We start from the raw sequence: 16551 nt of genomic DNA on the forward strand, positions 1-16551 counted from the left end.
AGCACAAATTTTCACGACTATCTGTATGGGGCTAGGAGAAATTATTTTATACTTTTTAGTCCGTTTTAAAAACATGTCATACTAAAAAGTTTGTTATTTAAATAATTATTTTCTGTATGCAGGCTGAAGCCATGGATGAAAATTTGTACCAAGGCTGGGAATCGAATCCGGATCACCCGCTTACTAGGCAGATCCGTTAATCACTACACCACACTGGCACAATCGCTTTGGACAACTGTGCGGACTACCCTAGCACGCCTTCCTCCTCAATCAAATTCCCATTCACGCATGAGCTCACTTGGCATTCCCCTAAATTCGAACAGCCCCGGATTCGAATCCCAGCTTTGGTACAAATTTTCGTTCGTTGTTACAGTCTGTATATATACATCATAGATTTTTGAGACTTGAAAAGGTCTCTGGAACCATATAGTTTCTTTAATTCTTTTATGTTTCTTAGTCTTGTGTCTGTCAAATTTTTCAATGGATTTGCAACAGATGCAAATGAGGTTGCAACAGAGACACGTGGTAAATTTCAGGATTATTTCAGTTTCGCTTCACCTCAATCAACCAATACATTGCTTACTCATCCGATTATCTAACAAAAAGACATCCAAGGTAAAAATTTAAAATAGTAGAGTTCACACGGAGGCTTACCAACAACCGTTCTTACCATGAAACATTCGCAAATGTAACAGGGAAAGGGGGAAGTAGGTGTGAGGAAAGAAGTACCTCCCGTCGCACACCAGAGACAAAATCATTTTAATAATGTATGGTCATCGAGTTCTGAGCTCTGTTGAAAATTTTCAGGTCCCTAGCTCATCGAGAAGTTAGTCTGACATCAATTGCGAAGTTTGTATCTAAAAACACACCGGAAAGCGTGTTAAAAATAAACATTCTACCATGCTTCTACAACAACGTAGTGATTATAGTAAGAATTTATCTTGTGTTAGGAAACAAAGCACAGAAATTCGCAGCTCATAAGTGTTTTAATGATAAAGCAGACGTTTAATAGATTGAAAAGGAGCAAGGTAAGTGCACTTTTCTGTGCTACATTTTAATATTTGCTTGCGTAACATTTTACAACGATTACAGGAGAACGTATTGCAAGCATACATTCAGTTAAGCCTACCATTGCAGAATTTTTGGAAATTTGCTTAATTTCAGAGCTATCGTCTTCTAACAGGTATGTGCAGTGCCTGCAACATATGCTCTGTAAGATTTTATCCGAACTTTGACTTGGCCACATCAAAATTTTTATCTTTAGCGTACGGTATTCTTGGACGAGCACTCACACCCTGAACGACGCTTTGGATCGTTTTCGTTTTAAAAAATCCAGTTTCGTGGCATATGCTTTCTAGAATATTGTAGCATATGTTTGTCCCGTATGTCCCTATGGCCAGGACGTTTCATGGTATCTTCTACGCACACTAAAGGACCACAACTTTGGAGGAAAAGCATCCACGTACCGAAGTGTTTCCTTCTCCATGCTTCATGTGTGAAATCTGGTTCGTGGATTGCATCTTCAGCTATAAGACGATGAACGTACCGAATCTCGTCGTAAGATTTCAAATTAAATTTACTTTCGTTGCTCCATAACACCTTGGACCAATCCTTTGCTGACCACTTGAAGGGTTCTTTATCAAATGCAATTCTTATCTTTCTGTTTCCTGAACTTACGAAAGATTTCTTGCAAATTATTAACTTGAGCCTGATGCAAACAGCGATACTGCAGTTCGTGTGTAACATAATAAATGTTGATTGTCAAACTCCAATTGCCGTTTTGTATTACATAACAGACATCACATGCAGTTTCTTTTCGTTTTCCAATAGTCATTACAAAACATTACTTTCGCTGTCAAATCTGTTACGCCATCCAAACGGCAAGTGATTTGTCGATCTTCTCAAGCACTGAAGAAAAAGGCATCAAGAGCTTCGGGAGCAGACGAGCAACGGGAAGCAAGACCGGTACGTACCAGACGGAAAGACAAAACAAACAAAAAATATTGTGTATCGTCAAGCACTTCAATAAACAGAACTTCAGCACATGGACTTTCTTTTTTTTGGAAGAGGACCATCAGCCATGTTAACGACGGATTTTGCTGAGTCTCGGATATGTTGTAGAGGGATCGTTCCTGAGTACCTGGTTAGCCGCTTTTCATGCGACGGCCCGCAGTTCCTGAGAAAGTCACTGTTTAAGTTTTATGCCTACCTATTGTACCCGCTAAGTTAAGTATGTTTCGATCGAGCGGGCTTATTGCAGGGGCTAAGGCTCACGGCTACCACGCTGACGGTAGGGGTTCAGACCCAGTCCCTGCACATTTCTTCGTCTCATCTTCATTATACAGAATATCATTCAATTATTCGAAAGCAGCCATTTTAGCCGTAGCAGTTTCACTAATAAATCAATTAACACAGCAAAATTTCTTCAAACCTGAATTCTGTTCGTTGCTGCGCTATGACAAAATTCCATGTGGTATAGTATTCGTCGTGGAAATTACCGGAACAGAAATTCGTAGAGCACCGCGCACATTCAACGATAGATACTTCCCTGCAGGCACACGGATTTTTCAGAAGCAATACCAGAAAAACACTTTGTTTCTATTCAAAAAGGACTTACATTCGATGCGAACCACGCTTGTTTGATCTTTCCTGTGAAAGCAGGTGTACTAAATTGATGCAGAATTAAATAATTTATTCTTGGGGAGTGTTCCGTGGAAGCGACTTCTCTGTTAGTTTTTAGAAAGTCGACAGCATTTTGAATTTTTTTCGTGAAAAACTGAATTCGAGTGTAAAAGTAAACATCATAGGGTTGGCAAATCCATCCGTGGTGAACCTTAGCCGCAACGCTACGCTCTGTTAAACGAAAGATGACGTATCTTAGGGTGCAGAAGGTATGCATGGAACTTGCAACATCGCTTTTCTCGGAAACTAGGAGCCGTCGCTAGAAAATCCGCTAGCCAGGTACTCTCGACTGGTCCCTCTACAACATGCTGAATGCTCGTCAAAATCCTTGATTAAAAGGTGTGATGGTCCTCTTAGTGGCGTTGAAACATATACCGGATACTCGACAGTAATAAATAAAAAGATACCAGTTCAGAAACATTTCCGAGGCTGGTGCGGTACAAGAACGCGCGAAAACGTTGTTTCCACTACGAACTGGTTGTTCGCTGAAGGAATTCTTAATTATTAGTGTCTTGTAGGCTGGGGGCTGTCCTAGTAACTGTTGTAAGTGGTAAAACTGTACTTTTGCTGCCCGAAGACTCCACGTAGGTCTCTGTGGTCACCTGTTTAGCTGAAGAGGACAGATATTACGGGGCGCTGTTTCCTGTTAGGCAGGAGGGGGCGACGCGTGTGTCAGGAGCAGATGTTCCAGCCCATCAGCTGCTCCTAAATTTCGGAAATTGCGCGTTTCCGGCCACAGTTCAGACGCCCCAGTTTGCAAATGTTGTGACCAAGACAGCCAGAAGGCCTTTCCCTACTCCCTGCGGAAATTCCCGATTAATTACAGCTTATCAAAAACATAGCGTGCGCTCCACAATTTTTGTATTCCCTCAATTCAGCACTTCCGACATCTGGTCGCATTAATTACAGTGGCATTTATTTCTTTCTGCTCTCGTTATTGTGCGTTAGCTAATCGTCTTTTTTTTGTTAAATATTATACGTCAGATCCGATGGATAGCACAAGACTTTTTCTGACACAGAGATTTTACTAAACAACGTTTTCTACTTTCTTACTAACAACGGATTTTTAGTTCTCCTCCATTACACTGTAGTTTTGTTATGACTGTGGAGCATGTTACCCTGTGGAGACAGTAAGACCAGATGGTTAAGATGTAACGTCCCACGGGTGTCCAGGTAATTGGAATGGTAGAAAAATGGAAAAAATTAGCTGAGTTCTTGTTGAGAGAACCATATCGGCATTCGTCGCAAGTGATTTCAACCACTGTGTCACATGGCTCGTTGGATTTCCGTAGTTATTTAATTCAGGGTAAAGCGACTATATTAATATGGGCAGACATCATACACATCGAAAAACTAATCTGCACTCTCGTCCGTAGAGGTAACTAACTTCATTGGAGCGTATGTGTAGGTAATCGCGCTCAAATGAACGACAGTTTACGTCGAAGTAAATTCAGAGTTTAATAACTGTCCGAAAGGTAGAGGTAGCATTGCCTTTATGATTTCGTTTTAAGGAGGAAGGACGAAAGTTTGTGGCAGTACTGTGCCATTCGTAGCGACCGTGTATCTTGAAACAGTGCACTCGCAAATTGAACTAACGATTTAGGGCCTCACGGATTCGACACATCACAATAAACGGTATAATTTTTCCCGTTTTCTCTTCCGTAACAAAGGTGCATCACACAAGGTGTTACAAAACGATACTGCAAACTTCGACGGGTTGTAGAGGGTGTCTTGAGGAGCAAATTGATGACAGGAACCAGTATCCAGAAACATCATCCAACGATGCTGCAGAGCTCGGAGCTACAGACGCTGATGCCTACCCCTAGGCCACCCCTTCCGCAGTAAACGTGACTTTGTTTACTGACGGACCACAGGCGGGACGTCTCGCAATGTTGTTTGTTATTCAGTGATAGCGGCTGATTGCCACGACCGCCAGTAGAGAAGATGGAGCTAGCTGCTGCGTAGACAGATCGTCTCTCCTATGAATGCGATGCTCTGTTGCCTTGGTGGACGACTGTTTCGAACAATGGTTTCCATCTGCAGTTTATTTTCCCCTGTACACCAAAACATAAGAGATTTTAAAGGGTTCCAGGAGAAAAATAGGCTGCGGATCGTAACCTGTGTCCGAAACCTTCATCCACCAAGGCAACAGAACATCGCATTCAAAGGAGACAAGACCTGTCTACGCAGCAGCTTCCACCATCTTATCCACTGCCTATCGTGGCAATGATTCGCAATCACTGAACAACAAACAACGTTAGAAATCCGTATAGGAATGCTTATTCAAATACAGAGATATGTCAACAGGCAGAACACGGCGCTGCGATCGGCAACACCCATATGAGACAACAAGTGTCTGGTGTAGTTGTTAGATCTGCTGCTGCTGCTACAATGGCAGGTTATCAAGATTTAAGTGAGTTTCAACGTGGTGTTATAGTCGGCACACGAGCGATGGGACACAGCATCTCCGAGGCAGCATTGAAGCGGGGATTTTCCCATACGACCATTTCACAAGTGTACCTTGAATATCATGAATCCGGTAAAACGTCAAATCTCTGACACAACTGCTGGCGGAAAAAGATCCTGCAAGAACGGGACCAACGACGACTGAAGAGATTCGTTCAGCATGATGGAAGTGCAACCCTTCCCCAAACTCCTGCAGATTTCAATGCTGGGCCATTAACAAGTATCAGCGTGTGATCCATTCAACAAAACATCATCGATATGGGCTTTCGGAGTCGACGTCTCACTCGTGTACCCTTGATGACTGCACGACACCTTACACCTCGCCTAGGCCCGTCAGCATCGACATTGGACTGTTGATGACTGGAAACATGTTTCCTGGTCCGACGGGTCTTGTTTAGAATTGTATCGAGCAAATGGTCGTGTACGGGTACGAAGACAACCTCATGAATCCATGGACACTGCATGTCAGCGGGGGACTGTTCAAGCTGGTGGAGGCTCTGTAATGGTGTGGGGCGTGTGCAATTGTAGTGATATGGGACCCATGATACGTCTAGATACGACTCTGACAGGTGATACGTACGTAAGCATCCTGTCTGCTCACCTACATGCATTTATGTCCATTGTGCATTCCGACGGACTTGGGCAATTCCAGCAGGACACTGCGACACCCCACTCGTCCGGAATTGCTACAGACTGGCTCCAGGAACATTCTTGTGAGTTTAAATATTTCCGCTGCCCACCAAACTCCCCAGAAATGAACATTATTGAGCATATCTGGGATGCCTTGCAACGTGCTGTTCAGAAGAGATCTCCAATCCATCGTACTCTTACGGATTTAGGGACAGCTCTGTAGAATTCATGGAGTCAGTTCCCTCCAGTACTACTTCAGACATTAGTCGAGTCCATTTCTAGTCGTGTTGCGGCACTTCTGTGTACTCGCGGGGGCTCTACACGATGTTAGGCCGGTGTACCAGTTTCTTTGGCGTTTCAGAACATTTCTTCTTCTTCTGTACGTGGGAAACAGGAAATAAACCTTGAGGACAAAAAGGAAAGGTATTTTATTTTCAAGACGATCCGTTTGTGTATATGTCGCATGGTTAAAATTCCCGGAACACTAATCGTAGGTTCACTGTGTGGAATGTAACAATGGTTTCACATTTATTCTACATAGATTTCCATTTGTTGGATCAGCGCCTTAAGGTATAGATAGCTATTCATTAGTTAGAGCCGACCCTTGTGACCCTTTTTCCACTTAACTTCTTGGAATATACTTAAACAACATGAGGTAAAAATCTTTCTTTTCTTCTCGCCATGACGTGTCACGTGTGTATCCTTGAGGTACGACTGATTTTGACACTTTCAAGTAAAGTGAGTGTTGATTCTTTCACGCGGAAACGTGCAAATTCATAGATCATGCTCCCATCCATCTCGAATAACGTCAAGGGGATAACCGAACTTAAACTTCCCATCTGATGGCCCTGTCGTCACCATCATTGTTACTGGGTTCCGCGAACAGGTTTGGGATTTACCTTAGTACAATGGAGCATCGCCACATTGTGACTAGTCACTTTCGTGTATCAGCTTTTCTCCATGTTGCCAGCCAGGTACTGAGATGAAAATTTTCCTCTGACTAGCTGCCGTCGAACTGTGCTCGTACAGTAGCGGTTCCGGTCTCGGGGACGAGTGTTTCGCGTTAGAGGCCTCGCTACATACTACCGTGCTGTCCATTGTTTATTACAGTAATACTTTCGGCTTAATAATATGCTTTTATTTGCTGTCTGTTTGTTTATCGCTCTGGATTTCCATTTTCAGTTAACGAAAATTTTCATTTTCGAGCTGTCCTCCAGCCGTAAGGAGCTGAAGTTTCTCTTTCCTCGTACATTGAATGTCTGAGTGATACTACACTCATGCTCAATACATTAAGGATAATGCTGATAAATGGTAAAACAACGCTTTGGTGGGTGGTTTTCGGTTTTAAAACACATATTGATGACGTTATGAGGGGTAGGGTACTAGGGCGACTGGATGCTGATCAAACACAGCAGGTCGTAGCACGGGCCCTCCGTGTGCCACAAAGTGTGATCTCAAGATTATGGCAACGATCCCAGCAGACAGGAAACGTGTCCAGGGGCTACAGTCCGGGACGTCCACAGTGTACAACACCACAAGAAGACCGATATCTCACCATCAGTGCCCGCAGACGGCCACAGAGTACTGCAGGTAGCCTTGCTCGGGACCTTACCGCAGCCACTGGAACAGTTGTCTCCAGACACACAGTCTACAGACAACTGAACAAACACGGTTTATTCGCCCGGAGACCTGCAAGTTGCATTCCACTGACCCCTGGTCACAGGAGAGCCGGTAAACCCTGGTGTCAAGAACACAGTACAAGGTCATTTTAACAGTGGTCCCACGTTATGTTCACGGACCGTCCAAGTATAGTCTGAACAGTGATTCTTACCGGGTTTTCATCTGACGTGAACCAGGAACCAGATACCAACCGCGTAATGTCCTTAAAAGGGACCTATATGGAGGTCGTGGTTTGATGGTGTGGGGTGGGATTATGATTGGTGCACGTACACCCCTGCATGTCTTTCACAGAGGAACTGTAACAGGTCAGGTGTATCGGGACGTCATTTTGCACCAGTATGTCCGCCTTTTCAGGGGTGCAGTGGGTCCCACCTTCCTCCTGATGGATGATAACTCGCGGCCCCACCAACCAAGCTGCCATCATGGAGGAGTACCATGAAACAGAAGATATCAGGCAAATGGAGTGGCCTGCCTGTTCTTCAGACCTAAACCTCATCGAGCACGTCTGGGATACTCTCAGTCGACGTATCGCTTCACGTCCTCAAACCCCTAGGACACTCCAGGTGCTCAACCACCTGATCCAAAGTATGAGTACCCGTTGTGCGGCCTGTATACGTGTGCACGGTGATCATATCCCATATTGATGTCGGGGTACATGCGCAGGATAGTGGCGTTTTGTAGCACATGTGTTTCGGAATGGTTTTCTAAACTTATCACCAATACCGTGGACATACAGACCTGTGTCGTGTGTGTTCCCTATGTGCCTATGCTATTAGCGCCAGTTTTGTGTAGTGCGCCGTTGTGTGGCACCACATTCTGCAATTACCCTTAATTTATGAGCATGAGTGTAGTTATGTGCTTTGCTCTTATTGTCCGATTCCTTAGCGTGAGTAAAAAATACCGGCGCTGGAGATCCGGAATGCATGCTACAATTTTATCAGACTGAGCCAATCTGTTTCTGCCAAAAGACAACGTTATAAACATCTAACGTTTTCATCTTTATTTCGGCGCTACTGGCATAACCGGATTTTTTTTAAATTTTATTTTTTACAGTCTGTTCACGAGAATGTTATGTGTCGATGGTTTTATGAGGCGTTGTGCGGCGCTATCCAGAAACAGGAAGCAGGCAGCTGCTTCACAGCGTGTTCTAGGAGATAAGTTCGCTAGTGAGCAGATACAAGTGGATCACCGGCTACGTGGTCCAGCGATGTATTGGGTAACGTGTATTTCGTGTCTTCAACGTGGTGACGGTGTCAGAAGAAAAAGATTTTAGCACAAGCTACAAAAATTCTGAAAGCAGCAGGTAACCGAACCTATTGAAGTTTGCAATATACCCCATCCGTCAGTCGAGGCGAGACTGGATTAATAAAGAAACAGAGAAAAGTTAAAATGCTAGTTTTAAGCATTCAGGTGTTATACGTAGTTTCCCCGCACTTGCCTAAAACACATACAGAGTGGTCGGAAATTCCTGTTACAAACTTGTAGTACATGTAGAGGGTAGTGTGTACAGAACATTTTGAATGTCCGGAAACGTATCGTTTCCATTCAATGACAGTTTCAATTCAGATGTGTACCTCGTCAACGTCTGCTCAGGGCAAGAGAAACGTCTCAGAGTTTCCTGTCCTGGTATGCAACAGGGTAGACATGATGACGGGTACTACGTCAAACGATCCCCAGATGTCACTTATTGTCCGCTTTGCTGTGAGACCGAGTCAATACCTGTGCATCACCGATGGAGGAAACATGGTGCAGTACACGTTTGTGGAATACACAGACATGCTCCTTGTGTATGGCGAAGCTGGAGGTAACGGAAGAGCTGCTAGTAGGCCGTATCACGATCGTTTTCCACACCGTCACACTCAATCGCACAAACTGTTTGCCCAAGTTACACAACGGCTACGAGAAAGGGGTACCTTCACCGTGGGGAGGCAGGACTGTGGTGCTCCACGGCGACGCCGCACTCCAGAATTTGAAGAAGGTGTACTGCGTTGCACTGAAGATAGCCCGTCAACGAGTTCGCGAACAATTGCGCGTTCAATGGCTGTTAGTCACAGTACCGTCTTGGACGTCCTGCATGAGCAACAATTACATCCGTACAACTTACAAAGGGGGTCCACCAGACTTTCCACAACGCGTCGCCTTCTGCACATGGTTCCTGCACCGTTGCGTCGACGCGCCCCTGTTTCCACGTCGAGTTCTCCTCACAGATGAACACAAGTGATTGTGTTCTGAATGCTCTGGGCGAAAGAAAACCGTCATGCCACCGCATGTTCAGGTATTTCAAGACAGGTTTAGAATTAACGTGTGGGCAGGTATTCTGGACGGTCATGTGATCGGACCATACCTCCTTCCATCCAAGCTCACGGGTCCCGCATACTTAGTCTTCCTACGACACACAGTGGACCCATTCTTGGAAGCTGTCCCATTGAATGTCCGTCAAGAAATGTGGTTTCAGCATGATGGAGCACCACCTCACTTTTCACTGGCTGTCCGGAGACATCTCGACAGACGGTGTGGTGAAAGATGGATAGGCCGTGGTGGTCCAACCGCGTTGCGGCCACGGTCCCGGGTTGAACCCCTGTGGACTACTTCTTGTGGGGTTGTGTGAAGAGCCTAATTTATGAGACACCTGTATAGACAGAGGAAGATCTGCTGGCACGAGTTCTGGCCCCTGCACAAGACATTGAAAAGACACCAGGTGAGATGAAGAGAGAGTTCCAGAGCATGCTTCGGAGGTACAATGTGTGTAAGAACCTTGGTGGTCGCCACATTGAGCCGCTGTTGTAATGCATCGGTACGTTGCGGCTGGTGCCGTAGATGCTGGGTTCTTGTTGTTGTCGACTAATGTAAACCGTAAGGTGTAAGTTGTAATGCAAATGCGTAAGTAATAACGGAACGAGTCAGTATTCTTTTCAAATGGATTGCAATAATAGTACTGGGTCACGCCTAAGTACATTCCTCACGTGGGTGTGGATGAGATAATCATCCGCACTGAAACTGTCGTAGAACGGAAACGATACATTTCTGGACATGGGTTCCTATTCAAAATGTTATGTACTCACTGCCCTCTACATGTCCTAGAAGTCTGTAACGGGAATTTCCGACCAGCCTGTATAACGATCATAAAACTTGTGGAAAAACAGAAGAGTCCCTTCTTGGGATGTTCAACTCGCTCGTCACATTGGCTTAAATATCGGTTATGTCGTCAAAACGTTAACACTGTATGTGATTTACTGCACACTGTCGTTTTGTGGTAGGTTCATACTGATAACAGGAAGTCTCGCCACCCGTGGTGATTTTTTCCAGAAAAAGATCTTTCCGTGTTGTACTTTCTAATCAAGTCACGGCAGGCGTCCACGTGGCGCCGTTTTTGTTCTTGAGTCAATGTGCGGGACAGACTTTGCACAAACCTTTCTCTTCTTCAAAACATCCTTCAGCACTTGATTCAGAGATGTTACTACATTGCGGTTTATGTCACTACTTCGTTGACATACTGCTCTCGCGTTCACTACCTAATACTGCCTGCTGACAAGTGACTGGCCGAATGCACATCCGTTATGATCGTTATGTGATGCCCAATTGACATTAATTCTCCCTAAGAAGACATGTTCTTAACATATCCGAAGCAGGTTTGCAGCAGAACTACGAACAACTACTTAATGTAGCACCAATTCAGTTTTGGCATTTCTGTGACTCTGTTGTTGGTTACTGAACAAATGTGCCATACGAAGCGCCTGGAAATCCATTCTTCTCTAACATTAAGATACATATGCTGGGACAAGTACTAACTCAGAAGAAATATTAGAGATTTTGAGCAATTTACGTGAGCAGAATGTTGGATCCGTCTGTTCCAATGAACGTCTATTCGCAACTGTTCTCTGTGCTGCCATATACACTAGCGTTGGGTGATATTGTGCTCCGTACGGAAGTAAAACACGTTCTGAATAAAGCGAACGTTTCCAGTTTTTGTAATTAAATTGCCTGCCATACGAGGTCATGAAACATTGATTGAGAAAACACGTTGGTAATTCAATGTATTCATCTTCGGGAAAGCGTTGCTTAAGTCTGCTTCCGAGCATTCTTCTTATTTGCCGTGGTTTCCTTTATCACTTCAAATGAATAACCTGTTTGTTTCATCTACACCATGTACATGAATACTCTGCAAATCGCGCTTAAAAGCCTGGCAAAGGAATCATCGGACCACCTTTACATAAATTCTCCATTATTCCATCGCCGAACAGTGCTCGGAAAAACGAACACCTATATCTTTCCGTGCGAGCTCTGTTTTCCTTCATTTTATCATGGTGATCGTTTCTCCCTACGTAGGTCGGTGTCAACACAATATTTTCGCATTCGGAGGAGAAATTTGGTGATTGGAATTTCGTGAGAAGACACCGCCGCAACGAAAAACGCCTTTCTTTTAATGATGTCCACCCCAAATCCTGTATCATGTCAGTGACGCTCTCTCCCCTACTACGCAATAATACAAAACGTGCTGCCCTTCTTTGAACTTTTTCGATGTACTCCGTCAATCCTATCTGGTAAGGATCCCACACCGCCTAGCAGTATTCTGAAAGAAGACGGACAAACGTAGTTTAGGCAGCCTCCTTAATAGAGCTGTTACATTTTCTAACTGTCCTGCCAATAAAACTCAGTTTTTGGTTAACCTCCCCCACAACATTTTCTATGTGTTTCTTCCAATTTAAGTTGTTCGTAATTGTAATTCCTAGGTATTTAGATGAATTTACGGCCTTAGATTAGACTGATTTATGATATAACCGAAGTTTAACGGATTCCTTTTAGCACTCATGTGTTTCTCCGGTCCGCCCTCCCCCCTCCTCCTCCTCCTCCGTGGTTCTCCGCCCCCCCCCCCTCCTCCATCGTAGTTAGCAGCACTCCAGTGGCAAACGATACAAGAGAGGTAGTGTGCATTGCGGAGAGGTTTATTATTGAAATTTCGGGAGACTACTTTCCGGTAAAAATCGGTCTGTATATTACTTCGTCCTTAACACGTACCGAGCGAGGTGGCGCAGTGGCTAGCACACTGGACTCGCATTCGGGAGGACGACGGTTCAATCCCGCGTCCGGCCATTCTGATTTAGGTTTTCCGTGATTTCCCTAAATCGCTCTAGGCAAATGCCGGGATGGTTCCTTTGAAAGGGCACGGCCGACTTCCTTCCCCGTCCTTCCCTAATCCGATGAGACCGATGACCTCGCTGTCTGGTCTTCTCCCCGAAACAACCCCAACCCTTGACATGTCTCGCGAAATGACAACAAGAAAATTCGAGAAATTAGAGCTAATACAGAGGCTTCCCGACAATCATTATTCCCGCGCGCCCTTCGCGAATGAAAAAGGAAGAGGGGCTCAGTTAGTAGTACCAGAAGTACCCTCCGCCACACACCGCCAGGTGGCATTTTAAGTGTTGATGTAAATGTAGATGTGAAACACGAAGAAGAAGAAGAAAACTTGGCCTCTGTTGCGCATGTCGATTCAAAGTTACGGAGGTGACAAAATGGACACTCTTAAAATGGAAGTAAAGGATTGTACGTGACAAGTAGCTTACCTCAGATGACAGTCGTAAATAACTCCATTTGCGCGCTTGCCTCGCGGAGAGGGGTGCGTCTGAGTGAGGGAGGAAGGGGAGGCAGCACCAGCTCGGCGGTAATTCTCGCGCGGCGTCGGCGGCGATTGTTTGCTTAGCTAGCAGCAGCAGAAGTGTTCCGCTCGCGTCTCGCCTTTTGTGGCGGCCTCTGGGCGCACAGCTGCGGCATCGGAAACAAACACCTCTGCGCCGCGCTCGCCTTTCTGGCCGCTTCCTCCCTGTACACATAAAGGAGAGAGAGGCGCCCGCACCGCCGCTGCCACCGAACTCACTTCCTTCCGGCATCCCGCAGGAGGAGGGCCGGGAGGGGAGGGGGCACGACGGCTGCTTCAATTTGGTGCCCCTTGCGGCCCGGCCACACCGCCTGCCTGCCTGCCGCACCAGCTTTTGCGTTTGTCATTCCAGGCGGCTGACACGGAAAGGGCGAAACAGTATTACTGTACTCACTCAACTGCTAGCGGTACGCTCCAAACCCCTCCCTCCCCCTCCCCCCCCCCCGTCTCTCTCTCTCTCTCTCTCTCTCTCTCTGTGTGTGTGTGTGTGTGTGTGTGTGTGTGTGTGTGTGTGTGTGTAGAGGAGGAGAGGAGGGCAGAATAGGCTTAGACCCTGTCGTTTCTTCACCTCTACGTCTACCGGGTGTTACACAACTCAAGTTACACACTTCTAGAGGTGGTAGAGGGGCCTTAGTAGATCAAGTCTGACATAGGAAACGTTATCCAAAGACGCTACAGAGCTTCAGATCTATAGGTGCCGGCACCTGTAAATGTATGTATACAGGGTGTTACAAAAAGGTACGGCCAAACTTTCAGGAAACATTCCTCACACACAAAGAAAGAAAATATGTTGTGTGGACATGTGTCCGGAAACGCTTACTTTCCATGTTAGAGCTCCTTTTATTACTTCTCTTCAAATCACATTAATCATGGAGTGGAAACACACAGCAACAGAACGTATCAGCGTGACTTCAAACACTTTGTTACAGGAAATGTTCAAAATGTCCTCCGTTAGCGAGGATACATGCATCCACTCTCCGTCGCATGGAATCCCTGATGCGCTGATGCAGCCCTGGAGAATGGCGTATTGTATCACAGCCGTCCACAATACGAGCACGAAGAGGCTCTACATTTGGTACCGGGGTTGCGTAGACAAGAGCTTTCAAATGCCCCCATAAATGAAAGTCAAGAGAGTTGAGGTCAGGAGAGTGTGGAGGCCATGGAATTGGTCCGCCTCTGCCAATCCATCGGTCACCGAATCTGTTGTTGAGAAGCGTACGAATACTTCGACTGAAATGTGCAGGAGCTCCATCGTGCATGAACCACATGTTGTGTCGCACTTGTAAAGGCACATGTTCTAGCAGCACAGGTAGAGTATCCCGTATGAAATCATGATAACGTGCTCCATTGAGCGTAGGTGGAAGAGCATGGGGCCCAATCAAGACATAACTAACAATACCTGCCCAAACGTTCACAGAAAATCTGTGTTGATGACGTGATTGCACAATTGCGTGCGGATTCTCGTCAGCCCACACATGTTGATTGTGAAAATTTACAATTTGATCACGTTGGAATGAAGCCTAATCCGTAAAGAGAACATTTGCACTGAAATGAGGATTGACACATTGTTGGATGAACCATTCGCAGAAGTGTATCCGTGGAGGCCAATCAGCTGCTGATAGTGCCTGCACACGCTGTACATGGTACGGAAACAACTGGTTCTCCCGTAGCACTCTCCATACAGTGACGTGGTCAACGTTACCTTGTACAGCAGCAACTTCTCTGACGCTGACATTAGGGTTATCGTCGACTGCACGAAGTATTGCCTCGTCTTTTGCAGGTGTCCTCGTCGTTCTAGGTATTTCCCAGTCGCGAGTCATAGGCTGGAATGTTCCGTGCTCCCTAAGACGCCGATCAATTGCTTCGAACGTCTTCCAGTCGGGACACCTTCGTTCTGCACAATAACCCTGGGTTCGGTGTGGGGCGGCGGAGGGGTGAAGTGGACTTCGGTAGTCGTCGTGGGGTTGTGGACCACGGAGGCTGCGGCGGGGACGGAGCCTCTCCGTCGTTTCTAGGTCCCCGGTTAATATACAACATACAAGTCCCCTCCACAATCTCTAAAAGCGTGTAGCATGAACTGTGGAACACCCTGTACAAGGAACAACATGACATTTCACATCTGCAGGGTGATTCCGTGATGATGATACAATCTTTCAGAGGCGATTGAGAAGGATAAATGTTATCAATTTCAAGTAACGGACCCTAGACCTGAAACGACAGAGACGAAAGATATAAGCAAAACTCTACCACAAGTTTCGCCATAACCTCGCGCAGCGCTCAATCTAAGGACGCCAACTTTTGAAACCTCGACCTGGCGTACAGAATTCCCGGTTAACATTCTCCAATACCACTGTGATGGGCTAGCGTAACTTGACGTTAGAGAGGCCGTAAATCCTAAGTCTGCCGTACAGTAATAATGAATTCCATTTACCTGCAAAAGTTTCTCAACTTGCTGCGTTTACAACAATTATTCAAAATGGCGTCCCGGAGCGTCAATGCAGGCATGATATCGTCGCACATGTTCTGTCGTATCCCCAGTGTCGTTTAAAGTGGCTCCCAGCGAGAATTCTTGCTAGAAGATCCTCCTCAGTCTCGACAGACCCCTCGTACACAAGACTTTTCACATGGCCCCACAAGAAGAAATCAAGTGTGGTGAGATCAGGTGAACGTGCTGGCCACGAAACAGGGCCTTCTCTGCCTATCCACTGTTCAGGGGAAGTCTGACCAGGTGTTCAGGAACCCTCAGTCCAAAGTAAAGTGCGGCTCCATCTAGTTGGAACCACATCCGTTGACGAATAACAAGTGGGATATGTTCCAGGAACCTGGGCACCAAAACATTCTGTACACCGGTGCATTTAAGCGGGAAGGAAGAAGAAATGGGCTTAGTACGTAATCACTGACTGTGCCTGCCCACACGTCGGCGGATAATCTGTGTTGGTGGCTCTTGACACCTGTAGGGTGGGGAATCTCATCGGCCAAAACACGATTAAGTAGCATTGCATCTGTAGTGAAACAGGCTTCATCCACGATAAATATATACGCAGGAAAATCAACTGTAAGGCGCTGCAAGAACCATTGGCTGAACGCGACGCCAGGTCTGAAGTCAGCAGGATCAAAGCATGCACTGTCTGCGGACGGTGGGAGTGCAGATGCATTTCCCGTAATACTAGCCAAACATTGATATTCGAAACATTCTTTTCACGTGCAACTGGTTGCAGGCGCCCCATCCACCCGAGCAAGCACAGCGTCTTTCAAGTTGAGAGTCCGTGTAGTTCGTCGTCCACCACGGTCGTTGTACCGCGGTTACAGTTGCCTTGTTTCACTTAACCGTTAGGACAGTTTTGGGAACATGGTGTGAGCCAGATATCTTCTACGCGGATATTTGTTCCTGTGAAACATTTTCACTTTTCTGCTGCTTCCATTCGCTTGCCCATACA

General features: G+C 45.9%; 2 protein-coding genes across 3 annotated transcripts in view; one reads left to right on the forward strand and one right to left on the reverse strand.

The window, feature by feature from the left end:
* The window catches only part of LOC126414100 (mannosyl-oligosaccharide glucosidase), a 413842-nt gene that overhangs the window by 153991 nt on the left and 243300 nt on the right, over positions 1-16551 (reverse strand). The window contains exon 1 of one of the 2 annotated variants that reach the window (XM_050083321.1): positions 13023-13092. The exons of the other annotated variant lie outside the window; for it this stretch is intronic. The gene's annotated coding sequence lies outside the window, so the exon portion shown is untranslated. Of the gene's footprint in view, positions 1-13022; positions 13093-16551 lie in introns of those variants that run through there. 2 annotated transcript variants of the gene reach the window in all.
* Positions 1-16551, forward strand: part of LOC126414146 (protein neuralized) — an 860420-nt gene that overhangs the window by 97459 nt on the left and 746410 nt on the right. The gene's annotated exons all lie outside the window — the stretch shown is intronic.

The sequence above is a fragment of the Schistocerca serialis genome, chromosome 1 (assembly GCF_023864345.2).
Source record: "Schistocerca serialis cubense isolate TAMUIC-IGC-003099 chromosome 1, iqSchSeri2.2, whole genome shotgun sequence".
NCBI lineage: Eukaryota > Metazoa > Arthropoda > Insecta > Orthoptera > Acrididae > Schistocerca > Schistocerca serialis.